The following is a 26,017-nucleotide window of genomic DNA, read 5'->3' as shown; positions in this document are numbered from 1 at the left end:
TGTTTGATAGGCAGGTGATACTTCTGTAATGTTGGGCATTTGGTTTTTAACTCCCTTTCTTAGTTCTTCAAACAAAGCCATATAATATGTAGCCTGTTCCTTCTCTTCAGGGGTCAGGGCCGGAAAAGGCCTGGAAAGAGGATGTCAGATACAGTCAAGGACATTTTGATTCTCTGTAAAAATTACTTGCGATTTTAATACAAAATATGATACACTAGGGAAAACATAAAGAAACACAAACACCTGGGGGCAAGTCTAACAACTTTCTGTGTAAATTTTAACTCACAATAAATGCTTAATCATCTTCTAATTTTTCTTCTTTGTCTTCTAGGTGACCCTTTAATTTACTTCCAACCGTGTTTCACTGCATTTTGAAAAATGTCAGGCCTGGATAAATCTTCCCAGCTCACTCCTAATCAGATATGTCCATGTGGAAGGTTCAATATTCTTTCAATTAAGCAATAGTAAACTGCGCAGATGGTATAGACCTCCCATATTACCCTCTAAGTTCTCCCTATTATTAATAACTTGTAGTAGAATATGGGTTCAATATTGATGAATCGATATTGGTAAATTACTGTAAACCAATCTCCATAGCCTACATTAAGGTTCACTCTTGGTGTTGTTCATTGTATGGGTTTTGCCAAATGCATAATGTCATGTGTCTGCCATTATAGTATCACACAGAATAGTTTCACCACCCTAAATATCTCCTGTGCTCCATCTATTCATCCCTCCCACCCTCTCTCCCCTGAACCTGTGGCAACCACTGATCTTTTTACTGCCTCCATGGCTTTGCCTTTTCCAGAATGTCATGTAGTTGGACTTATACAGTATGCAGCCTTTTCATATTGGCTCCTTTACTTCATAATATGCATTTCAGGTTCCTCCATGTCTTTTCATGGCTTGATAACTCATTTCTTTTTAATACTGAATGATATTCCATTGTCTGGATATACATACCCCTTACTATATACTAAACATTGATGTGAGATCTAAAGAGATCCAAGGTGGCAAAGAATGAGTCTTTACCTTTGAGAAACTTCTAGTCTAGTCAGAAAGGGAAAGATACACACTATGAAAAGTTAGCTAATAATGTGAAACACACTGAAAGGCACATATGAAATGAATAACTGCTGCAACAGTTATGAAGCAGGAAGTCTGTGGAGGGTTCAACAGAAGAAATATAATGGGATGGGAGCAGGTGAGACAGAAAGGATGGAGAGGGAATTCGAGAAAAGCTCTGCATGTCTCAGCTTTTCACTCTGTGTTCTCTCACCAGGCTGTAGACAGAGAAGATAGAAAAGGGATAAGATGTGCTCACAGTGTGTCCACCTCTCTGGCTCAAGACTGTCCCCACATGGGGAGTTTCTCTGGCAATGAGCTCACAGGTGGGTAAGATTAATCCCACCCTCAACAGGTCAACAACCACAGCAAGGGAATTGGTGTCTTTATTAAATTGCATCTCCAGGTAGCAAAGCCTCTCAAATCTTTAGCCAAACTTTTCTTGTGTGTGTGGAGTATAAAGTTTACTTTAGAAGAGTTCATTTTTTATACTATTTTTGTATAGGTGTGGTGAAATAGGTAGTAGGATACTAGGACATTTTTATTCTAGCCTTCATATTTTTCTGCATTAAAAAAGAAATATGGAACACTTCACAAATTTGTGTGTCATTCCTCCTCAAGGGCCATGCTTATCTTCTCTGTACCATTTCAATTTTAGTATATGTGCTGCAGAAGCCAGAACTATACTAATTTTTTTATTGTGGTAGAAAATACGTAACATAAAATTCACCGTCTTAACCATATTTTTAAGTCTACAATTCCGTGGCAGTAAGTATATGCACATTGTTGTGCAATCATCACCACCATCCATCTCTAGAACTTTTTCATCTTCCTAAACTGAAACTCTGTACCCCTTAAACACCCAACCCCTGACAGCCACCATTCTTTCTGTCTCTATGAATTTGACTACTTTAGTGACCTTATATAAATAAAATCATACAATATTTATCCTTTTGTGTCTGGCTTACTGTTTTCCACAACAGCTGCACCATTTTGTATTCCCACAAGCGGTGCACGAGGGTTCCAATTTCTCCACATCTTCACTGATACTTGTTATTTTCTGTTTTTTGTTTTTTGTTTTTTTATAACAACTCTCCTAATGGGTATGAGGTGTTCTCTCATTGTTGTTTTGATTTCTTCAGCTAAATTTTTATTTGTTGGGGAAGGAATTGAGAGTAAGGATTCCTGTATAGGATGTTAAATGTGAGTGGGCTCAACTTTGTCCATTAGTGGCCAGGCTTCCCACCTCTGGCAATTTGTCCGTGTCCTCTGGGGCCTGTTGTATAAAATATATATAAAATATTAACATACCTTCCCCATACCTCATCCTCCTTCCCCAAGGGTGATCAGTGCTATCAGTTCATATGTAAAAAGTTTTTCTAAATATTTAAACGCACACAAGTATGCACATACAGTTGTGTTTTATCTTTAGTTAATCCATTTTTTCAAATGGCAAGCAAGTTCAAATGCAGGGGTGCTGAATGAGGGGAAAGAAGGAACACACTCCAGTGTCTGTCGTCAAGCACACAGAAGAATTTCCAGGAAAGCCAAGGCCAAGGCCTGGCTGGTTTTGGTTGGTAAAGATGCAGTAGCCACTTTTAGATTTGGACAGTTCATTATTTACATAAACAATGTAAGGAAAATTAACCAAAGGTGCCAGCTCCCTGAGTCCTTGTTCCACACCAAAAAGGATGACACTGAAACAAATGGCGCCAGATGAGCGAACTCTTGACAGGCAGTATAAAAAGTAAGCAGTTTATGGTCTGCAACTCTATCCTGGGGTGGGGTTGGGGCATATGAAAGTCTCATACCTCATCAGAACCCAAGAAGTGATGAGAAATGGTCTCCTGAAAGCCTCCCAGGGAGCTAGGGGGGTGTTTTGGGCTGAACTATGTCACTCCTCCTGAAATTCAAAACGTTGAAGTCCTAATCATCAGTACTCCAGAATGTATTGCACAGATGATCCCCGACTTAATGATGGTTCAACTTATAATATTTCAACTTTACAATGGTATGAAAGTGATTCACACTTAGTAGAAACCATATTTTGAATTTTGAATTTTGACCTTTTCCCCAGGCTAGGGATATGTGCTACTATACTCTCTTATGATGCTACGCAGTGGCAGTGAGATAATTTTGCCCAACTGTAGGTGTTCTGAGTACTTTTAAGACAGGCTAGTCTAAGTTATGATGTTCAGTAGGTTAGGTGTATAAAATACATTTTCGACTTATGATATTTTCAATTTATGATGGGTGTATTGGGATGTAATCCCATTATAAGTTGAGGAGCATCTGTATTTGGAGACAGGGACTGTAAAGAGGTAATAAAATTAAAATAAGATCATATGGGTGAGCCCTAATCCAATCTGACTGGTATCTATGGGAGGAGATTAGGATGCAGGCATGTACAGAGGAAAAGATGACGTGAAGACACAGGAAAAGCTGGCCATATGCAAGCCAAAGACAGAGGCCTGGAGCAAATAATTCCCTTTCTGTCCTCAGAAGGAACCAACCTTGATGACACCTTGATCTTGGACTTCTGGCCTTCAGAACTGTGAGAAATTAAATTCCTGTTGTTTAAGCCACCTAGTCTGTGGTACTTTGTTACAGCAGCCCAAGCAAACTAATATAAGAGGCGAATAGAAGATGGCCTCAGAACAATTTCTCACAGGCCTCCCCATCTTCTTGTGTTCTGCCTAGACTCAAATTAGTTGCGGTTCAAGTCTTTGCCTTCATGGCCCATGTGGACATGTGGAAGGTCACTAGGGTGCCATGGTACAGCTGTTCCTAGAGGAATACATGCTTTGTGGATAATGAGATATTGTGTTACCTGTGACTTCCCAATACTTGAATGAACATGTATATATAATCACTTGTAAAGTATTGTTTAAACTTAAAATTTTTTATTTTAAAAATGAGATTATACTCTGCCTACTTTTTTGCAAGATATTTTTTTTTTTACTTGACAGGCAGTATCACAGGCCATCTTATAGTGGCCACCTGACTCCTGGATCGCTGCTACACTAGTGTGCTCTTGAGGCCGACATTTCCACAGTCTATCTGCTGAGTTCTCACCTTCCTGATGGACAGAAAGGACTCGAGAGGTGAACCAGTAAGGAAACCATTGTATTTTCAACACCAGAGGTAATGGTGACTTAGATAGGACAATGGCAGTGAGGATGGAGAAAACTAGATGAGTTTAAGATATATAGAATGTATGTAAAATCTTGTCCCTTTTCCTCCCCAACTGTATCCCTCGTCCCTGGTATATATGTGAAAAGTCCTTCCAGATATTTAATGCACACAAATCTCTATATATAAAGTTCTATTTTATCTTTTGTTTGTTTAGAAATTGAAATCATACTATTCTATTAGTATATCATACTATTGTGTACTAATAGCATATGTAGTATGTATATACATATATAATAATATATTATACTATTATTTTCTGATGCTTTTCATTATTACAAAACACGCCACCTGTAAGGAATTGAGGGATGGAAGGAAAGAAAGCCATGTTGGAAAAGGCCAGGTGGTCATTTCATTTCTTCTCTTTTTTCTTGTCCTTCTCATTCATAGCTAGGGTCATCATGAGTTTTCTGAAGACAGTAATAAAATCTAAGAAGAGGCTAATACAGTGACATATATAATCCTTATCTTCCTTTTTAGTATTTTTCAATAATGAGTTGAGTATCAGAAAAGACAAAGCCACACATGAGCACAAAATGGATCCAAAGAAAAGATTCCCCAGAGAAGACAAGAGCTTCAGGTTCATGGGTGACATCAACATACCTTCCAAAAAGAGGTAGCTCTGGAACCTGGCATAAAGTACACTCAGGGAAAAGCAGGTGAAGATCAATGCTGTGCCAGTGAAGGCAGTGGGAAGGATGCTGGGGTTTATGGCAATGCACAACTCCAGAGCAGGGCCCAGGGCAACTCCTGTAGGAAAAGCAAATCCACCAAGAAGTCCCAGTTTTTTTTGCTCAGTTTTATGGCTATGAGGTGTTGCCATCAGCTAAATCATCAATTCCATGGAGTCTAGGGCAGAGAACAGGCCAGCCTGAATGAAATAAGTGACCACATGGACATAGGCCCCTGAAGCCGCCACAAATATAGAGGCCAAAACTGGCTTAGATTTTCTTCAGGTGCTGCTGTATCAATGAGGGTTATGTGAGAAAATTTTTAGAGTGTATCAGAGTTAATCTTCTGATCAAGTATGTTCATGATGCCAGGACACAGCCTCCGCTCTTCTTATCCACCTCTCAGGAGCTCACACAGCTCTTTTAACACTGGATATGCTTCTTATATCACACTGTTTTGTTGTTGTTGTTGTTGTTGTTGCAGGATGCTTCTTTTCACTTGATGATGTATGGGCAGCCTTACATATAAGAACTTACATATGTAGCTCATTGTCTTTTTATTATCTGCATACTATTCCGAGTCAAGATGAAACATTATATTTTTAAACCTTATTGTCATGGTAAACACAGAGATTGACACCACTATTTTCTGATGTTACAATAAACACCCTTGCACCTGCAGTCTTGTTCTCTCTGGAGTTTCTGTAAGATTGATTCCTAGAGCGAAAGTGTTGTCAATATTATATATATTATATTATATTATATATTATATTATATTATATTATTATATTTGACAGAAATGTGTTTCTATATGCACCAAAAGCACATATAAGAATGTTCGTAGCAGCGACACTTGTTCTTCATCACACAACAGAATAATCAAGTTTGATCTAGTCATGCAATGGAATTCTATACAGCACAAAAATGAATGTTCTTGCTTCATAGAACGACATAGATGAAGCTTAACAATATAATATTTGGTGAAAGACACCGAACACAAAAGAATATATACTATATAATTTCATTCACGGAATGTTCAAAAACAGGCAAATCCTGTTAGGAGTCAGGGTAGTGGTTACCTTTGGGGAGGTTTACTGACAGAGAGAGGACACAGGGAGTTTCTGGGTATTGATAACGTTGTCTTTCTTCGATCTAAGCAATGGTTACACGGGTGTATTCAGCCTTCTGGGCCACACATGATTTGTGTGTTTTTCTGCAGGCATGCTCTACTTCAATAAAAGTTTACCTACATTTCTTTAAATGTACATGCATTTAATATGGTGATTGCCCCCTAAAGATTTCACCAATTTGCACACTCACCAATAACATGGTGAGTACTTTCCCCACATCTTTGCCAATAGTGATGTTAGAAGGCTTTTTGATTTTTTGCCAATTTGATGGCTTTTGAAAAAAAAATATTTTCATTTTCATTTGCATTTTCCTAATCGCCAGTAAGCTGAGTATCTCTCATGTTTATTGGCTCTTTGAATGTCTTTTTCTATGAATTAACCTGTTTACACTTTCTCTGGTACTCTATGGAACAGTTTGGTTCTTATTTATATGTAATAGATATTAAATTTTTGTTGGATGTGTTGCAAACATGTTCTCCTAGAGCACCTTTTGTCTTTTCATTTTGTTCATGGCATATCTCATGGGTCTGGTGGGGCTAGGTAAGAAATGTAAATAAGTGATGCAGGCTCAGAGGGTTGTGGCAGGCCTGGAGTGTGCATCCCTCTGCTGGGCTCTGGTCAAGCACTGCTGGTGGGAAGGTGGAAACCAGTGTGCTAGAGCTTCTGATTCTTCAGGAAATTCTGGAAATATAGATTTTTTATGGGAAAACTTATTTTAAAATGCTGGCAACTTGTTCAAAAAATTTTAAGCACTATAAGAAACAACACGCGTTTGGGCTAGGTGGGATCTGTAGGACATCAGTTTGCAATCTCTGGTTGATGCTATATTTCACTACAGAGGAGGTTCGTGTTGCCACATCTGTCTCTTTCCTTTTATAATTTCTGAATTCTGTGTCATAATTATTCTTTTTATCGGTTTAACACATTTTTAACTCTCTAAATTCTTCTCTTTTAAGGGTACAGAGAGAAGCTTTTCTTGCTTTTATTCAAGTCACCTTAATGAAAAATAAAGGTGAATACTACATTACTGGTCTCAGAGAGTAGAGGAGGTCCTGACCTTGCAGATGTGGGTAGCTGGGCCTGGGGATGGCTAAAATACCAAAGTTAGAACTCCTTCCCATTTTCTCATTTAAGGCCAAAGACCCCCCGCCCTCCGCCACCACCAGCACCACTTCCACCACCGCCAATACACACAGAGTGAGATTTCAAGGGAAGAGAATATTTTATTCCACGATGAAACCAGGAGTCCCTGGGAACGCTGAAATGTACACTAAAATGTAAACGACTTACTTCAAACCCCTTTTTGGGAGCAAGTGTGCATGTCAGAGCAGGAAGTGAGCAGTTGGGCACTGCAAGCCTGAAAGTGCAAGAAGATAGAGGAGCCCATCTTGAGCCCCACTCCCCTGTCTGAGGGAACTTCACCATTCTCAATTGTGTCTGCCTTCCCTAGACACTCTCTGCTCTACTTAAGTCCCACTCTGGCTGAGGGTACTGGCATTGCTCCAAGCAGAGTTAACAGGAAGTAAAGCAAACACCTCAGGTCATCTGGGGTATTTTAATGGCCTTTGGTGGTATCATCTGGGCTTTCTCACTCATGCTAATTAGCAGCTTGCTTTGGCCAAGGTAGCACATCTGGAAATTGCTCTGGGGTAGAAAAAAGATATCTAGCTGCATAGACAGCAGGACCCAACCAGGGACACAAAGGCCAGCTGAGGGTGGGGCATGAGTGACATGCTGGGCTCACCTAGGAGAGTTAGTCCTTATGGGCATGCATTTATTGCTAATAATCATAACTGCATTTATTCAGTGCTTAGTGTGTGCTAAGATCTGTGCTGAGCACTGCGTATGAACCACCTCATCTCCCTTAATCTACACTCAGCCTGTGAGGTGGGGCTGTTACTCTGAGTGATGGAGTGTAGTGTGAACCAGGTGGCATGCATAAGCCGCTTCAGAATTCTACTTCAAGCCCAGGACCATCTGCCCTCACAGCCCCAGGCCAGGCAGGGGTGGCCCCATTCCAGCAATCTCTCCAGCCCAGCCTAGCAATGCTGTGGGTCCCAGGTCTCCAGCCCACAGATATTTGGAAGTGTCCCTAGGTACTGACTGCATAGGCTGCAGGCTCTCTGACTCCACCCCCTCTGCTTTGCCTGAGTGGTCCTGCCCCCTTTTGCCTTGCACTTTGGTGCTACTCCCTTCCCATCTGTGTCCTGGTTGAAGACTAAGGTGTCCCGAGACACTAGCTAATTATGCAGGTGCGAACAAATAATGAAGATGCTGGGTGGTAAAAGTTTTAAGGTGTGAATTTTCCAGGCCACACGCATTCATAAAAAACAGCACAGACAAAATAGTTTATTTTCTGATTCTAAAAGCAATTGTGCCCTTTGTGGAGAAGTCGAAGGTACTGAAAGGTATAAAGAAGAAAAAAACCTCATCTTACCGCCTGGAGATAATCATCATCAACATTTTCAGATTGTTCTTGCCACTTTTTTCATGTATTTTTCATAGATACCTATGAATTTTCAAATATATGTAATTCTGTCTACGGCTATGCCACCCCGAACCAGCCCGATCTCATCTGATCTCGGAAGCTAAGCAGGGTTGGGCCTGATTAGTACTTGGATGGGAGACCGCCTGGGAATACCAGGTGCTGTAGGCATTTAAAAAATACACACACACGCACACACACACACACACACAATTCTTAAGCAAAGTTGAGATTATTCTAACAATATACTTTTAGATCAGCTTTTCCCACACATACGTGAGCACTTCTGAAAGGGACCCTATGAAGGCAAAGGCTTTCTGAGTAAGATGGGTGAAATCAAGGAAAGGGGGATTGTGGAGTTTTTTTTTTTAGTTCGGAGGTTCCCTACCCCACACAGGGGCCTCGGAGTTGGAGAGTAATGCCATTAGCTTGGGGTAAGGGCAAGGAAAGATCCTTCTGCCATCCTCTTCAATGTCACTCACCGGTCCTTGGGACGGTGAGGAATTTCCCAGCAGCATCTATCTGGGTCATCAGGGACCTTTGGCCATGTCTCAGCCCCACTCCATTGTAAGCCAGATTCCCACAGCCACCGCTTCCACCATGGTCAGTGTGTGTGTATGTGTGTGTCTTGAGGGGAGCTGTTTCATAGAGTGACAAATGGGCTGGCTTCTGGCTTCTTGAGGCACTCCAGTCATGGGGGTAGGGCACCCCGTGGCCAAGGCACTTCCTGCCTCTTAAGAAATAAGCTGCCTTTTGGCTGTGACTCCTATTAACTGTTTTCCTAGAAGTGAAAATTTCCTTTGAGTTCTGTCATCCCTTATGACCCAAGGCCCACGAAAGCAGCACCAAGAGCATAGGACTGGCACCAAATGGAGCCATGCTAACCCACCCTCAAGGGTACATGGGCTGGATGCCACCCTTGTGAGTATGCCCCTGCCTCCCTCCTCCAACCATCTTACAAAGACAAAGTTCTAGAAATATAGGAAGATTTGGCACTTTCCTGGAAGGCCATCCATTTACATTCATTGGTGCCAGTGGAGGAGGCCCTGCAGGCTATAGTAGTTAAAACAAGACGGACCTGTGTTAGAGTCCCAGCTCTGACCCTAGGCATGCCACCTTGGGCAAGTTACTCAGCCCTCTGAGTTTAGTATTCTGGCCAGTAAAATGGGCCTAACAGTACTTACTTCAGAGACGCACTGCAGATTAGAGGCTTTAAAGTACATACATAAGGTACCTTCCACAGTGCCCAACACACAGTAGGTGGTCAATAAGTGATCATTGTTATTGTGTCTTAAATTTACTCCTCATAATTTTTGGAAAAAATATTACTACCCCATTGTATGGAGGGAGCAGCTGAGGCTTAGAAAGTTTAAACAGTGTTGCAGTTATTTATTACTGTGTACCAACCATTCCAAACCTTAGTGGTTTAAAATAACTGCTGTATGATAATGAATGAATGATAATTTCTTGTGATTCTGTGGATTAATTGAGTGGTTCTTGGGCTCCAGGTGGTGTCAGCTGGTGTCTCTCATGTGGATACAGTCAGTTGGCAGTTAGAGCATGCTGGAAGGTCAAAGAAGGCTTCTCGCATGCCTAGGGTCCTGGAGTAGGCTGTTGTCTGGGCTGCATTGGTTTTCTTTCTCATGACCTTTTTCACCAGGCTAGCTTAGGCTTCCCCAAGCATGGCAGTTGGGTTCCAGGAGGAAGTTTTCCAAGAGGGAAAGCCTCAATGTGAAAGCATTTACTAATCCTCTGCTTTACACTATGCTTGTTAATGTCCTATTGGTCAAAGAAAGTCATACGGCTAAAACCAGAGTCAATGTGGGAGGAGGCTACATGAAGGCACACATACTGGGAAGCATGATTCATTGGGGATTGCCCGCATACCAATGTACCAAAAAAGGCTTGCTTAGGATTACATGGTTATCGAATGGAGTAGCAGGGACTTGAACCCAGGTCTGTCTGACTCCAAAATCCATGTTCTTCCCTCAGGGCATGGCTGGGGGTAGCTCTATGGCAGGCTGGCATTTGTGGCCAGACTCTGGTGGTGAGGTGATTTTCCATCTTGCCTCCAGCCCACCCCAACTCCCAGCACTCCATGATGTCCTTAAACCTCTGCTGCTCATGTGTCAGAGGGGAGAAAAGTACCTTTCTTCTGCTGGGCCCCCTCTGCCCTTCTCTCTTCTACTTCAACTACAGAAAGCTATTCTTACTTCCTGCAGAATCCCAGCCAGGACAGTGGTGGCCCTATCACTTCTGGCCTCTCTAGTCACAGCAGCATCTTGGCTCTAGCTGCCCTCAAGGCACACATACTTCTCTGGACATAACTTCTATTTTAAGGGATACCCTAGGAAAGCAAAGATCATGGGAACAAAGACAATGCCATAGAGAGAAGCCCAAGTTTATAGCATGTTGTTGTCATCCCAGTGGACTTCCAGTCTACCTACCAGCTGGGCCATTCCGTGAGATAAGTCCCCTACCCTGACTCCTGTCTATACTTAGCCGGAGGCTAATTTGAGCTGTGGGAACCCAGCCCCTTCTGGCTCCTGCCCGTCTCTGACTGAATCAAACCCCTGTCAGTTCCACCCACTGGTCTGACCCCAAGGCTTTCTATCTAGGTGAAAAATGCCTTTTTCCTGGTCCTTCTTTATTCCCAGTTACTGTTGGCTGTGAGCATTGTTCACTTTCCTAGGGTCGGACTCTCAGTCTCCCCTCTTCTTAAGGTCCCAAGAGGGTAAGCCATTTGTTCAATACCCTATCGTGAGCTGATGGTAAAGCTGGGGCCTTGAACCTGGGGCATGATCTTTAGCCATTATTTTTGCAGGAACCCCAGCACTCCCAGCCTGAATCTTCAGGGTCTGAGTAGAGCTCTCAGATGTTCTGTCTCAGTGCGGAGTGAAGGCTAACAAAAACCAAAGCCTTTGGAGAAAGAAGAAATGTTCTCTGGATGCCGCATAGATGACCTTGGGAGGTATGTGTGTGGGGTTCACACTCATACCCAAAGAAAGGTCATGGTCAATGAAAAGCCTTTGATGGAAAAGAGTCTGAGATGGAGCCCAGGAATGTCATCATGCAGCTGCCTGGGATGGATATGGAACTCTCTGTCAGACCAGGCCAGTTCTCCTGATGTAAGATCAACAGGTTGAGGTCCTGGGATATGGAGCTCCCAGGAAATGGACTGGATGCATGAGATATCTAGGAATTGATGATGTCCTGTGTGGTCTCACTGAGGGAAACCAGGCAAAATCTGGCAACTGACCTGTAATGGCCAGGGCTCTTGGCTTTGAGCAACAGGAAGCAATTCTGGTCTATTTAAACTAAATAGGACTTTATCAAAAGGATCTTTGGGAGTTCACAAAATAACCAGGAGGGCTAGAGAACTGGGTTTGGAAAGCAAGCCAAACAAAAGAGGCTGTGCAATGATCAGGACCACAGCCAAAGTCAGGTTAACCCAGTGACAACCTTATCGCTAAGTCCAGGATGCTCAGACTTACGCTGCCACTTCTGGACATGGATATAGTGCTTGCCATCCCAGGAATAGAGTGTCACTGCCATGGTGGTTGCCACCCTCCTCCAGAAGGGACCTCTGTGCTTCCTGCATCTCTGTATTCCCAGCTTCTGACTCTGAGTCTTTGATGAGGCATCTGCTTGGCTGAACCTAAGTCAGGAGCCCATGCTAACTGCAATGGCAACTGGGAAAATGACTATCTGGAATTTTTAGCTTCTCTAGTAGGAGACAACCAGGAAGATGGAGAATTTGTTAAATATGGTAGTGGGAGTTGGATATGGGTCAGCCATATACCTGCCTCACCTGGAAAAATGTAGAGAAACTGTCTCCAGTGAGTGCTAGAGAGTTGTATGCCTCCAGGGACAGCTTGAGCTTATCTTCCCTTCCTCCAGATGATGACGGAATGTGTGTGTGTGTGTGTGTGTGTGTGTGTGTGTGTGTGTGTGTGTGTGTTGTATGTTGTGTTTAAGGACAGGAACACGTTATATGATGTGTGGTCAGGAACCCTGGGCTTGATCCTTAGTCCCCTCTACCTGTTGACCTTAGACAAGCTATTCTCAGTCTAGGGGCCTCAGTTCTACTTCACCACATGCTGTCTAGCCTTTGAGCATGCAGAAACTGGGTGGTAGCTTCTACTGTCATCTGGGCTGTTGGGACAAAAGATGCCCCAAGATTGCCAAAACCCCAAATGGAATGGGGCCATCAGTGCCATATAACAGATGAGAGTACAGGTTTTCAAATCGGAGAAATTGGAGTTTACCAGCCATGTGAACTTGCACACGTTCCTTAACTTCTCTAAACCTTAGTCGCCTCAATTGACAATTGGAGGTGAGCTGGCAGGAACTCAGCCTTCATTTCAACCTGGTCCTATGGTGCTTCTATGTTCTACAGAAGTTAGAAGACTAAAAACTACAGTTAGCAGACACCTTTGTAGCTGAGGCTATGGATGAAAATTAGATTTCAGCAATTAGATGCACTTGTGTGAGGTTAGGAAGGTGCAGTGAGGCAGATTCCACTTGCTTGCTACTCTGCTGCTGCGGCTGGAAACGTGTGTGTTTACATTCTAGTGTTTGATCAGTCAAATTGTGAGAGTTGAGAGGTGCTGTGGTGGCAGCAGCTTCCTGATCCTTGGATGACAGCTACAATAGTGTATAGTAAGTCCTCACTTAATGTCATCGATAGGTTCTGCAACTTTAAGCGAAACGGCATATAACAAAACCAATTTACCAGAGGATAATTGATATAAACAAGTATTAAGTTCCTTTATCATCTCATCAGTGTTATAATGAAACAACATTGAACAAAACCACGTTATTGGAGGACCTGCAGTACTCTTGAAATTAAGGTAGGGTGGTCCCCTCCCCCCCTACCTTCCTGATGGTGGCAGAGATGGCAGCAATCTTGGTGGCCCAGCTCAGTGGTGTTATGGGAGTCTAGAGCCTGCCCCTCTGGCCCTCCCAATGATTTTTTGTAAGCACCTAATTTCCTGTGTTAAATCTCTTCTTGTTTAAAATAGCTGGAGAGGTTTTCTGTTTCCTGCAACAGAACCCTAACTACAATAGTGGTAACACCCACTGCTCACACAGTTGTTGGAATGAGGTGAGATGGTAAATACTACACAGCTTTGCAAACTGTAAAGCCCTTTACAAATGTTAGTCTCCCTTTTTGTCAGGGGAGACTAAATGTGATAGAAACACGCTCGCACTTAGTTCTGTTAGAGCTGCTGGGGCAGAAGATAACCTGAAAGAATTCAGGTAATTTGGGTGGGTCACCTGTTTTCAGAGGCCGAAAAGGTCTTCCTATGTATTCAGAGAGAATTCCACCTCTCTGTCTACTGTTAGAGTAATGACTGTCCCCACAGGTGTGCCTTAGATATCTGGGAAAGGTGGCGGGCTTCCTGATGTGGTCAGCTATCACAGAATTCTGCCCTGCCAGTACATGGGGTCCACCATTAACACCACTAGTTGGTTTTGAAGCCCACTTTAATTCCTAACCCCTCCCAGTTAAATCTTTGTCTTTATAAAACCTTCCCTTCCCCTCCCATCAAGTTTGAAGGATTTCCCTTTTTATGGTGAATAACATTCTCATGGCCATGGCATTGGCCCATTCCTATAAGAGTTTCCAGAGACAAAAATGAAGAGAATGTAAATTCTCCAGGGTTGCTTGGGAAGAAGTTCAAAACACAAGGGGCCTAAAAGCTGGAGTTGGGGAGACTGGGCAACCCCAGCATAAGAGCGCTGGGTGCTAAGGGAGGAGAGGAACACAGAACTGGAGAAAGGGACATGAAAGTAAAGGAGGACTTATGGAACTTCCCACTCTGTTTAGTGAAAGAATTGCTTTTCTCCCCTCATGGATCCAAATCTCTCACCTTCCTGGTGTCCCTCATCCTCCTATGTCTTGTCATGAAATGGGGACCCTTTGTGGAGTGAAGGGCCAGGCAGGTGGCCCTGGGGGCTATGAAGCTGGGTGGAAGCTGAGCTTGGGTGTGCTGCCGGCACAATCCAGGCTCCACTCCAGCCCACCAGGGGGCTTGAGGCTGAGTGGGTGAGATAAACCGTTTCAGTGGTTTTCAGGCGCCCTAATCAATTGCGAGGCAGGGTGAAGCCTCTAGGGACAGATAAAGCAGCTCTGCGCTCCAAGCCCAGTTGGAGCCAACGTTTGTGTGGTTTGAACTTTTGTGTGGTTTTGACAAGTTCGCTGGACTGTGCTGGGGTGGTTTACTCTGTTTTCAAACTTCAGTACAGAGAAGCAAACGGCCCTGGACCCTATAAGCCATCCCTGAAATGACATAAGTGGCTTGTCCTCTTTCTCCATACAGTCCTACAGGCTCCGGGAAGAGAGGCTGGGTGTGTCCAGGCCATATCTCTGGTTTTCGCCTGTGGCCCGGGTGTTGACGGTTTTAGAAACGCTCCCTCATCCCAAAGCAGGCGAGACCTTCGCGTCTGGCAGTTGAGCTGCTTCAGGTTTGATTTTCCGCTCCTGCTTGCAAACTAGAAAGCCAAATGCCCATTTTCGGATTCCATCTTCAGCAGCGGATGACTCTGGGACGCGCAGTCGCCCGGTGCAGAGGAAGTCCGGGACGCTGGGGACACCGCCTGGAGCCTCCGCGCATAGCACCGGGGCGTTTTTTCCTCCCAGCTTGAGGCTCCTCGTTTAACCTCTAATATTCCAGAAAATTGGAACGCTCGCAGACAGGCCTTTGGAGAGGCTGCGCGCCCCAGATCCGAGCGCCACCGGCGGGCACTCCACGTGCCAACGTCTGTTGCGCTTGTGGGCGGGAGAGCAAGGCTGCCCCGCGGGGCGAACGGAAGCTGGGCCAGCAGGGACCCATCTGACAATGCCCTGAGAAGCCTGTGCCAGCCTGCGGGGACACAGCAAAATAGAACCAGGAACATGTGCTGCTTGGGAAGGAAACTCGGGAGCCTGGCATATTTCAGTGATGCTCTCACCCTCCAGGGACCTTCCTGCCTTCACAGAATGTGGGGACCAAGAGAAGAGAGCATGGAGAGAGAGAAAGGGAAGTGGGAAGAAACTGGTCACGGAGGCGGCTATTTTTAATCTCTGCTACAGCTGCGTGTGTTTCTGTGACCAACTAGGCAGCGAAAATTAGACTGGCTCCCGCTGGGTGGGGCAGGGTGGTTGCAGGAGTGGGAGGTGAGCAGCAAAGGGGTGGAAAGGGGGAAATCCCTGAGGATCCAGCAAACCACAGTCTCCAGAAGCCCTCGCTGCGCAGAACAACCCTTCTGCTGTTCCTGCCTCTGATGCATTCGCTTTAAACCCTCTTATACCCACCCATCCAACCCTACATCCCTCCCTCCTTCCTTCCTTCCTTCCTTCCTTCCTTTTCTTTTCCTTCCTTCCTTCCTTCCTTCCTTCCTTCCTTCCTTCCTTCCTTCCTTCCTTCCTTCCTTCCTTCCCTCCCTCCCTCCCTCCCTCCTTCCCTCCCTCCGTCCCTCCCTCTCTTCCTTCCTTCCTTCCTTCCTTCCTTCCTTCCTTCCTTCCAGTCTTCCATTCTTGCATCCATTTACCTACTCACCTAACCCACCTATACATCCAATCAAGATATTCCAATCACTGGGCTAGCTAGGGCTGATGCTTTAACCGTGAACAAGACTTCCAGTGACTGCTCTGTGAAGCTTATAACATTTTAACGGATAGCGTAGTTAACAAGTAAATAGGATGAATTTAAAAATGATAACTTCAGATTGTGATGACTTGGACCCCCAAAGCCTGAAGCCCAGGGAAGCAGGTACTCTCGAATTGGCACCATTTTGGGGGAGTAACATCACAGACTGGGGGTGGAGTGGGCCCAGGCTGCAGGGTCCAGGGTGCAGGAAATGTGTCCCAGCTGTGGTCAGATGGGCACGAGGCCCTGGTGAGCCAGAATTATCTGGTGTATCTCAGGTTCCTCATGCTTAGCTGATTGGTGACTGTAGGACTCAGGGTGAGAGACCTACAAGATGCAACCCATGTGGGCAGAGTTCCAATTTCTTGGTTTAATTTCCCTTTTCTCAATGGAGGGTCTCCTGGAGCTGACTTGACATGTTCTGGCTTTTATTTTGATCCTGGAGACTACTCTATGGCCTGCAGTATCCTCTGTGAATCCCTGTGCCAGAGATCCCACCATTTGAGAGTCCCCAGGGAAAATGCTAAGATTTATGAGAAGTGCTTCAACCCGCCACCCCCAAATATGTGAAAATTGGGTTCTTTTTATCATTGGCACCTTGGAAGTTTGAGTTGGCAACCTTCTGATAGGAGCAGGTGGGGGAAGTCTGGGGCAAAGAGAGGCAGCAAACCCTGGCCGGAGATATAGGAGACTGGGCTGTGGGACACATAACTAAGGGTAGGTGGCTGGATGGAAGGAGCACATTAATGAGGAGTAGTGATCTTCCTTACTTCAAAGCCTTGCCTTGGCAGCTCTGCTCTGAGAGTCAGCTGAGGTAGGGGGCCCTCAGCCCCTTTTCCAGCCTCTGAAAGCCATTGAGCATTATTTTAAAGAGGAAATGTAGTCCCCCTGTGTTCTGTGTTCCAGAAGCCTGGGAGGCCTACCTCCTCAGGGAGCACGACAACTTCAATCAGTTATAGTAGATTTTGGTGACTGTGCCCCAGCCCACTGGGTTCCAGAAAGACCAGGCCAAACCTCTTTGGGATGACATATGTCAGGGATGCTTTTATTTGGGGGGAGGAAGGGTGTTGCTTAAAATGTGGCCTCTCTGTGGTCCTGCACAATTCTACTTCTAGAGCAGTCTTCTCTATGATGGTTCATTGGTGGCTTCAGGCTTCAGGTTTGAGTATGGGCTGCATCTTAGCAAAATGCTAAGACGATGTGAACATTTGTGTGTAAGTTCAACCCTGATTTAGCTCTTGAGTCCTTTTCAGGAGAAAACAGGTTGTTGCCTTTGGTTTCAGATCTCCTTGTGGATGAAATTTGGGAACTAATACTAACCAGCTCAATTGCCTATGATATCAGTGGATCTCAAAGTGTGGCCAGAACAGCAGTATCAGCATCATCTAGGAACTTGTTAGAAATGCGAATTTTGGGTGCTCACCCCAGACCTGCTGAGTTAGAATCTTTGAGTGTGGGGCAGAGCCTGGGAATCTGTTTTAAAAGCCCTCCAGGTGATTCTGATGCCCTTTCAAGTTCAAGTTTGAGGGCCACTGTTTTATGAAGTTTATTATACTCATTTAACAAATGAAGAAAATGAAGTTCAGGAGGCCTAAGTAACTCTCCCAGGATTATGCAGCGAACAAGTAGCGTGCCAGGACTCAAACCCAGATCTTTCATTAGAGAAACTGTATTTTTTCTTTTGTCTCTTCCACCCCCTCTGTCTTCCTCCTCACCCCTCTATCTCCTTTCAGTCTCCATCTTCTGTCCTGGAGTTTCTCAACTTGGCTGCATAGTGACATCACCTGGGGAGCTTTAAAACATAATATTGCTGTTAGGGCTTCACCCTAGGAAACTGAATCTCCAGGGTGTGACTCCAGCATCTGTACTTTTTATTCCTCGGTCACAGGCAGCCTTACCCGGATTCCTCTGCTATTCAAAATGTTTCTGATGAATGCATTTGCACTAAGGTGTTAGTAACCGGATGTGTTACCTTTCTCAGGGTATCTGCATTTGAAAAAAAGAACCAAGGACATAAAATAATGAATTGCATAAGCATCCTAGCAAGTGGGAGAGACCAGCTTTTGATCTTGTTTCTCCCATTTGCAGTAGATTTATTGCTCTTACACATCCTGCTAGGAATCTACCCAGCAGTCCAAGCTGAGATTTCCAAATATGCTCTGTCTTTTAGAGGGGATTTTGGGGCTAGAAGAACCTGAATGAATCATTTTTGAATGCCCTCGAACCATCAACCTTGCCCACAGAGGGCTGAGTTTCCCAAACCTGCAAAACTGAAATTATTTTTTAAAAAATTTCAAAGCATTCAAGAATGAATGCTAAGGATCTCCTTCCCCTTCAGAACTTTCTCAATGCCCATCCGAAGATACTTGGCCACAGAAATCAAGGTGGTACCTAAGCCATATGTTAGATAAGAGTCATTTCTTAGCCTCCAATTCAATCAAATCATATGAGACCCATAGAATGGCTATTTCTAGGACACAACAAGATTTAGATGTTGACCTAGGCTGCAGGTCCCCCCCGCCCCGACTTTTTTTAATTGTTATAAACCTTTATTTTTAAAGGTAAAGAAAAATAAAATCCCACCCTAAAATGATTTTTTTTAATGGCAGCTATCTCTCTACCCTGTTTCCTGCACCTGGTGGGGGATACAGCACGGTCTCCGCCCTTCAGGAAACAGCCCACTTGTCAGCAGCTGGGCTCCCAGGAACAAAGGCCTAGGTTCATTACCACAGTATCGACCCTGACACGTTCCACCCAGGCCACCTCCCCCAGAGTTCCTCAATTCACACCCCAAATGAAATGTAATTGGACCTGGACACCTTTGAAGTCTCCGAGCAGATTGCCAGCATTTTGAAATGTCCTTGATTTGCATGGTGAGGACCTAGTTGGAGGTCACTTTTTCCTTCCCCTCATATCACAGTTTTAAAAAGAGTATTATTTTAAATGACATTCCCGAGACAGGAAGAGTTATCATAGAAGAAAGAAAAATTCTCACAGCCAAAAAAAGAAAAAAAAAGGCAAAATAAGCCTGAGGATTTGATTAATCTCCAATTTGCCCCTTCGCCCAGTTTTTGTTCTGTGAGGGCCATATATGAGGCCATTGTCTCTTTTCAAACTTCTCAGGTCCCCTCCCTGGAGGATGACAAGGATCCAGGAGACTTGTCTAGGAGGTTCTGAAGGCCTACAGACCACTGTCAGGCCTGAAGCAAGAAAACAAGCCCCACTGCAGACCAATATGTTGGTGAGGGAGGGTGGGTGTTGATTGGGGGTCATCTATCTTCCTTCCCAGCTGAGCTCGGGCCACTCTGCAGAAATCATGCACAATCTCAGAAATCGGCATGCCTGTGTGCACGGTGGGTCAAAAGTTTGATGACTTCCTGCAGCCCACAGAAAGGCCTGCCTGGTGGGGTCATGCCTGCAGCCTACACGTGCATTTATTGAGCCCAGGAGGAGCCAGCTTGGCGGTCTGCTTTGCTCTGAGCACTGGCCTGCTTCTAGTTTGCTGCTACCCCTCAACTCATTTGCTTCTGTGAGCTTCCTCAGGGGGAGCCATCCTCTGGAGCAAATGATCCACTTACCCTTAGAGCAGCCCTATCCAGTAGAACTTTTTTCGAGGATGGAAGTTTCTATATCTGTGTTGTCCAATAGGGTAGCTACTAGCCACATGTGGCTACTGAGCACATAAGATGTGGCCAGTGTGACTGAGGAAGTGAAGTTCAAATTTTACATAAGTTTATTTAATTTAAATAGGCACATGTGGCTAATAGCTGCCCTATTGACAACACAGGGATAGATGATCAAATAAAACCCAAGAGTGGATGCCCTCCTTTGGGGGTAGGGGGTATATTGTGTTGACTATTGACTCCCCCAAAAGAACATCAGAAAAACTTCTCCATCAAGCAAACCTAAGTTTATTACACCTATTTCAGTAAGGGAGAGTACCCTGTGACAGAATACTAGTAACGTCTCCAAGCAGGGACACTGTGGAAGGGTATTTATATAGCATTTTAAAGCCTGGACTGGGTGATTTTGAAGTTAAGTCTTTCAAGGCAAGAAACTGACTGAGACTGGGGAGAGTTCATGACAAAATAGTTTTGGATTGCTGAACACAGCAAGGCAAAGGTTTTGTAATGTCTTGATGAGCTAGCTGTTGGTCTTGATTACAAGCTATTTTAGTTGGTTCGGTCTTATCTTCTGGGAGCAAGTATTTCTTAGATCAAATAGCTAAGTTATTTCTACTTGTTGTAAGTATTATTTAAACATGGGGACAGGAAAGCATGCCTGGTCCTGGTATTGTTTAATGTAGGGAGAGGGAATAACAACTTACATTAAAACTTAGTGACTTAAAATAATAAACATTTATTATCTCACAGTTTCTGAGGGCAAGGAATATGGGAGCAGCTGAGCTGGGTGGTCCTGACTTGGAATCTTTCATGAGATTGAAACCAGGATGTTAGCTGGGGTTACCAACAGTCATCTGAAAGATTTACTGGGGCCAGAGGACCCACTTTCAAGGTGGCTCACTCACATGGTTGGTGAGATAGTGGTGGCTGTTGGCAGGAAGGCCCAGTTCCTTGCCATGTGGGCCCCTCCATTGGGGCTGCTTGAGAATCTCAGTGGCATGGTGGCTGGCTTCCCCCAGAGCAAGTGATTTAAAAGAAAGCCAGGCAGAACCCATAATGTCTTTTATGACCCAACCTCAGAAGCTCCCTTTATCGTTTCCAAGATATCCTATTGGTTATATAGTTCAGCCTTATTCAACATGGGAGGTGACCATGCAAGAGAGTTAACATCAGAGGGTAAGAACCACAGGAAGAGGGAATTGTGTGGTTTCAGTTCCCAGTGGTTAAGTCGGGGGCAGTGGTGTAAAGGAGGTGCAGAGTTTCCTGGGTTTTAGAGCTGGGACACACTGTGGCAGGACTATATATATCAGGGAGTGGGAAACTCACTGACTGACTCAGCCTTTCGCCCATCTTCTTATGGCATGTTGTTCCAGTTACCATTGCTACTTAACAAATTACTCCAAAATTTAGTGGCTTCAAGAAACCATTATGCTCACAGGCTCTATGCATCAGGAATTCAGACAGGGCACAGTAGGGGATGGCTTGTCTGTGCTCCAAAATATCTGGGGCCTCAGCTGGAAAGACTCAAAGCCCAGTAATAATAGTTGGTGGCTGGAGTTCTCTGTAGGTTCAGCCACTGACATGTCTGGTGCCTGAGCTGGGAAGACTCAGGACTTAGACTGTGGACTGCAGCACCTACATGTAGCTTCTCCATGTAGTTTTGGCTTCCTCACCACATGGTGGCCTCAGCATAGTGGGATTTCTTACGTGGTGGTTCAGGGCTTCAAGTGTAATTGTTCCAGCAAACAAGGTGGAAGCTGCATGGGCTTTTATGACTCACCCTGGGGAGTCACCCAACGTCACTACTGTACTTTATTGATTGAAGCAGTCACAAGCTTGCCTGGATTCAAGGGAAGGGAGTACAGATTCAGTTTCTCAATGGGGAGTTTCAGTGTCACATTGTGAAAGAGCACGTGGGATGGGTGATATTGTTACAGCCATTCTTGGAAAACACAGTCTGCTACACAGACCAGTTTCCCAAGGCTTTTGTCTTTGATGTGTGGTAGCAATTGGGGCTGGGGAAATTTGGGCCCAGGGTACTTCACGTAAGCATTTTAGTTAGACGGAACTTGTTCATTTGTGATCATATGTCACTTGCCCAAGTCCGAGCTGAATGGGACACATGAGGGGGAACAGATGAACCCAGGAGGGGGGATCTTCACAGGGGCCCATGGGATAGCGTCCCAGAGGGTGAGGCTGAAGAGAGCTCTACTACTTGTTGACTGAGATCTTGTAATGTTAAACAACTTAACATTTTTGTGCCTTATTTTTAAATTGGGAATAATAATCCCTGCCTTTGGATCATGGTGATAAGCAGGTTAGGTAAAGTGTGCAGAGTTGTAGCAGGGTGCCTGGCACATAGTGGATGTTCAACAGATGGGAACTGCTATAATGATATCGTATTTACTTCCCCACTTTTATCTAACCCGAGTTCAGTCATTTGTGGCATAGTATTAGTTATTAAGTCATCCCTCAGTATCTGCAGGGGATTGGTTCCAGGACCCCTGCGGATACCAAAATCTGAGGATGCTCAAGTTCCTTACATAAAATGGTGTAGTATTTAGATATAACCTATATTTGCCTATAGGCTACAGCGGGGTATACTTCCACATCACTTTATTTATGTGGATTCAGCAGAGTGCTTGGTGCATGGCAAATTTAAGTTTTGCTTTTTGGAACTTCCTGGATCTTTTTTTTAAATTTTCAATCTGTGGTTGGTTGAATCTGTGGATGTTAAACCCACAGATACAAAGGCCCAACTGTGTGTTGCTGGGTAACAAAGCACCCTAAAGTTAGTGGCTTAAAATAGCAAAAGTCTTTTTTTTTTTTTTCACTCTCCTGGTGTCTCTGGCACAGAAATTCTGAGTTTGGCTGGGTGGTTGTGGCTCGGGATATTGTAAGAGGTTGCTGTCAGATATTGACTGAGGCTGCATTCATCTGAAGGCTCAGCTGGGGCTGGAGGATCCACTTCCAAGGTGGTTCATTCACATGGCTGGCAAATTGGTGCTGGCTGCTGGTTGGGGGCCTCAGTTCTCTCCAGATGGACCCCCACAGGGTTGCTTTGTGTCCTCATGGCATGGTGGCTGATATCCCTAGAGCAGGTTTCTCCAAAAGGGCAGAATCTGGCAGTCTTGGTCCCTGTTGTATCCCTAGAGCCTGACTTAATGTCTGGTTCAGCATTCTAGGAGGGTTTGAAAGACAGAGCTGCCTTAGCTATTCTGCCCTAGTTGCTTTATATTCATCTGCAAGGTCTTTTCATGTCTCTGCATAGTTGGCAGTGGGCTCAAGGTTTTAAAGAGGATTCCAAGGTTGTGGGAAAGGAAAAATCAGAAAGAGATAGCTGCCAAGGCTCAGTACCCAGCTACCCCTTCTTATTGGAAACTCCTTTCAGAGCTCGACCTTGGGCTTCTGAGTGCATTCTCAAGGAGTTCATGTTCGCAGAAACCTAAATAACTGTCCTAGAAGGCTGAGAGCTGTGCACGTCCTGAGAGAGTCAAGAAAGTGCATGAGAAGAAGCACACATCCTGCTGAGGGTCGCCCAGGGTCCAGTGTTTCATCTGGGCCAAAAAGGGCAAGTCAAAGTTGCTGTTCTGGTTAAGTAGCAGATACAAAGGCCCTGAGGTGGGTAAGTATGGAGCAGGTTCTGGGGCCTCTGAACAGGAGTGCTGGGCTGTGAAGGCAGGGTCAGATGAGGCTAGAACACAGGGTTAAAGCCAAATCTCAGAGTGGTGCTGTAATTGAGGCAGCCATGGGGAAAGAGGAGGGGCCCAGGGTAGAGAGAATGAAGCAGGGAGATTGCAAGGGTCTGGACAAAAGCCACAGGGGTCTAAACCAAGGCTGTACCCCTGGGAACAGGATGGAAGGAAAGGAGAGAGGTAGGTTCCAGAGATATTTAAATGTAAACTTGACCAGATTAGATGACCCATTTAGAGGGGAGGAAGTGGGGACGATGGATGAAGGTTTTCCCTTTGACTAGAGGCAGTAGTGCTGGGCTTAAGGTGTTTACTCAGTGTCCTGGGACTAGCAAGAGACCCAGAAAGCCTTGGGTCTGGCAGAGTTTGAGCCATGATATCATTCACGCAGGGGGTTCAGCCTGGGGTAATGCTCCCACTACTGCTTATCTCCCAGGCAACCTACTCTGCTGAGAAACATAGTTTTGACTGTCTAGATTTGCAGGTTACCAAGCACTTGCTCATATATCATTGTCTCATATAACATCCCAGTTGGAATTGTTATTCCCATTCTACAGATGAAGCAACCTAGGCTTCAAGGCCCAGAGAGGTGTGGCATCTTTTCTAAGGTCAAATAGGTGGCAGAACCAGGCCTGGAACCAAGTTGTCCTAACATACATCTTGCTTTTTCCTCTCACAGCTCCCTTAGCAGCTACTTATATTGAGTCAAGTTCATTAGTATTTGCAGAGTTCCTCCGACCTCTGTGAGGGGGGTAGGTGTGTCAGGTTTGGGTTGGGACTACAAATGTGTCTGGTTTTGGGGGGTGGGGGATTCTGATAGGAGTGTTAGAAGTGTGGCTATGTGGTGGGGTGGGAGTAGGGGTGCGAGAGACAGAGAGATCAGAGCCATTAATCAGAAAGGGGTCCTTGAAAGCAGGCTGATGTGGCTGGGGCCACCATTCAGGAAACCTATCAGAATGACAATGACCTTGAGCAAAGGCCCAGCAAGGTAAGTGTCAAGTTCACAGAGATAACAGGGTTCTTTGCTCCCTCCTTCTTCTGGTGCCAGATGTTCAGGAACTTGACCCCCTTTCCTGCTTTTGTCTTGTTTATTATCTCCTCCCCACCCCCCACCCCATGTCCCTCTCTGCAGGTTCCCTCTTCCTGGAATGGGTGACCAGGGTAGTGCCAGGTCCTAGAAGGGAGCTATGGATTCCATCCCCTTAATACCTTCCCTAGCTCCCCTTGCAGCCAGAACACCTAAATGCTTTCTGTGACAAGCTCTCTAAATGATTGGAACTTTCTCCCAAATCAGCACTTTTTCATGCTACATTAGCATTTATTGGTTTGATATTTACATTTGGCAAAGGAGCACCCAGTCCCTGGGTCCCTGGGAGCACACACCATCAACTGAAACAGACTTTGATTGCCACTCACCCCCCTCCCCAACATCTGCCACCTGCCTCGTCCATCCCCCACTCCTAGTCCATTTTTTAAAAGCTCAGAAGGGTTATCTTAGAAGACCAGAAGGTCTGCTGGTATATAGGGGTCCTTCCCAGAGGAGAGAGGGGCTCCCAAAACAAAATGCCTGCAGGGACAATCTGAATTTGTATTGCAGTAATGGATATCCCCCACAGCTTCTCCAGTGGATTATAGCCTCCTTGAGGGCAGGGATCTGTTTTTAGTTCTTTGAATTTTTCCATATTTCCCTCCAGGGCTAAGAACAAACTCTGCAAATCATAGGTCTGCCCTGGAATTAGTAGGAAGTCTGGCCCTGTCTCCCTCTGACAGCTGCAGTGGGAAAGGGTGGAGGAATTATCCAGGGAATTTGAGGGCAATAGGGGCCATGGGGTAAGTAGGAAAGTTCTCCCTTTTCCCTTTAAAACATCCCTGCAGATCTGGCCAAGGAACCTAGCCTATGAGGTTGTGGTGGCAAAAGGAAGCTGTGTGTAATGTCATTATAACTCAGCAGACCCGGCTCCCAAAGTCAGAGCTGCTGCAGAACTGATGTGGGCCCCAGTACCTTCATTGGTAAAATTGGGATTATGGCAGTTCCTTCTCTCAAGGGCTGGTTGTGGGAATTAAGGGAGATCAGGCATGCAATAGGTTTAGGATGCCCTGCAGGGCCCAGGAGATGGGTTTAGAAGTACCTGGGATTTATTCAGACGTGTGGTCCCATGCCTTGAGGGAATGGAGCCCTGAGTGTAAATCTTAACTCCTCAACGGTTTCTTGGTGTATTTCAGCTATGCCCTGTGGTTTTCAAAGAGCAGGCTCTCACATCAGCTCCAGAGCCCCGCTACTTGAAGTAGGGCCCATGGACCCTGCAACAGCTGTAGCAGCAGCAGCAGCACCTGGGAGGCTGTCAGGAGGCAGACCCCCAGGTGAGACATATGCACATTAAAGTTTGAGAAGCACTTCAAAAACCCTTTGTGAAATCTGCAATGTGGAAATAACTAGTCACATTTTGAGGATGAGAAAACTTCCTCAGGGACTCGATGACTTCTTTTGCCCAAACTCATGAACTATCTAGAGAGAGCTTGTGACT

The 26,017-nt window shown here is 45.0% G+C and overlaps 2 non-coding genes and 1 pseudogene across 2 annotated transcripts; 1 reads left to right on the top strand and 2 right to left on the bottom strand.

The window, feature by feature from the left end:
- Nucleotides 1–1,640: 1,640 nt before the first annotated feature.
- LOC112484940 lies at nt 1,641–1,747 on the bottom strand. Its single transcript, XR_003048301.1, has one exon. It is a non-coding gene; the product is annotated as a U6 spliceosomal RNA (small nuclear RNA).
- A 2,862-nt stretch (nt 1,748–4,609) lies between these two features.
- LOC102884934 lies at nt 4,610–5,292 on the bottom strand (annotated as a pseudogene).
- A 3,303-nt stretch (nt 5,293–8,595) lies between these two features.
- LOC112484911 lies at nt 8,596–8,714 on the top strand. Its single transcript, XR_003048298.1, has one exon. It is a non-coding gene; the product is annotated as a 5S ribosomal RNA (ribosomal RNA).
- The last annotated feature ends 17,303 nt before the right edge of the window (nt 8,715–26,017 follow it).

This window comes from Pteropus alecto, unplaced genomic scaffold (genome assembly GCF_000325575.1).
Source record: "Pteropus alecto unplaced genomic scaffold, ASM32557v1 scaffold28, whole genome shotgun sequence".
NCBI lineage: Eukaryota > Metazoa > Chordata > Mammalia > Chiroptera > Pteropodidae > Pteropus > Pteropus alecto.
The sequence above is the reverse complement of the archived record's forward strand: the minus strand, read 5'-3'. Positions and strand labels throughout refer to the sequence as shown.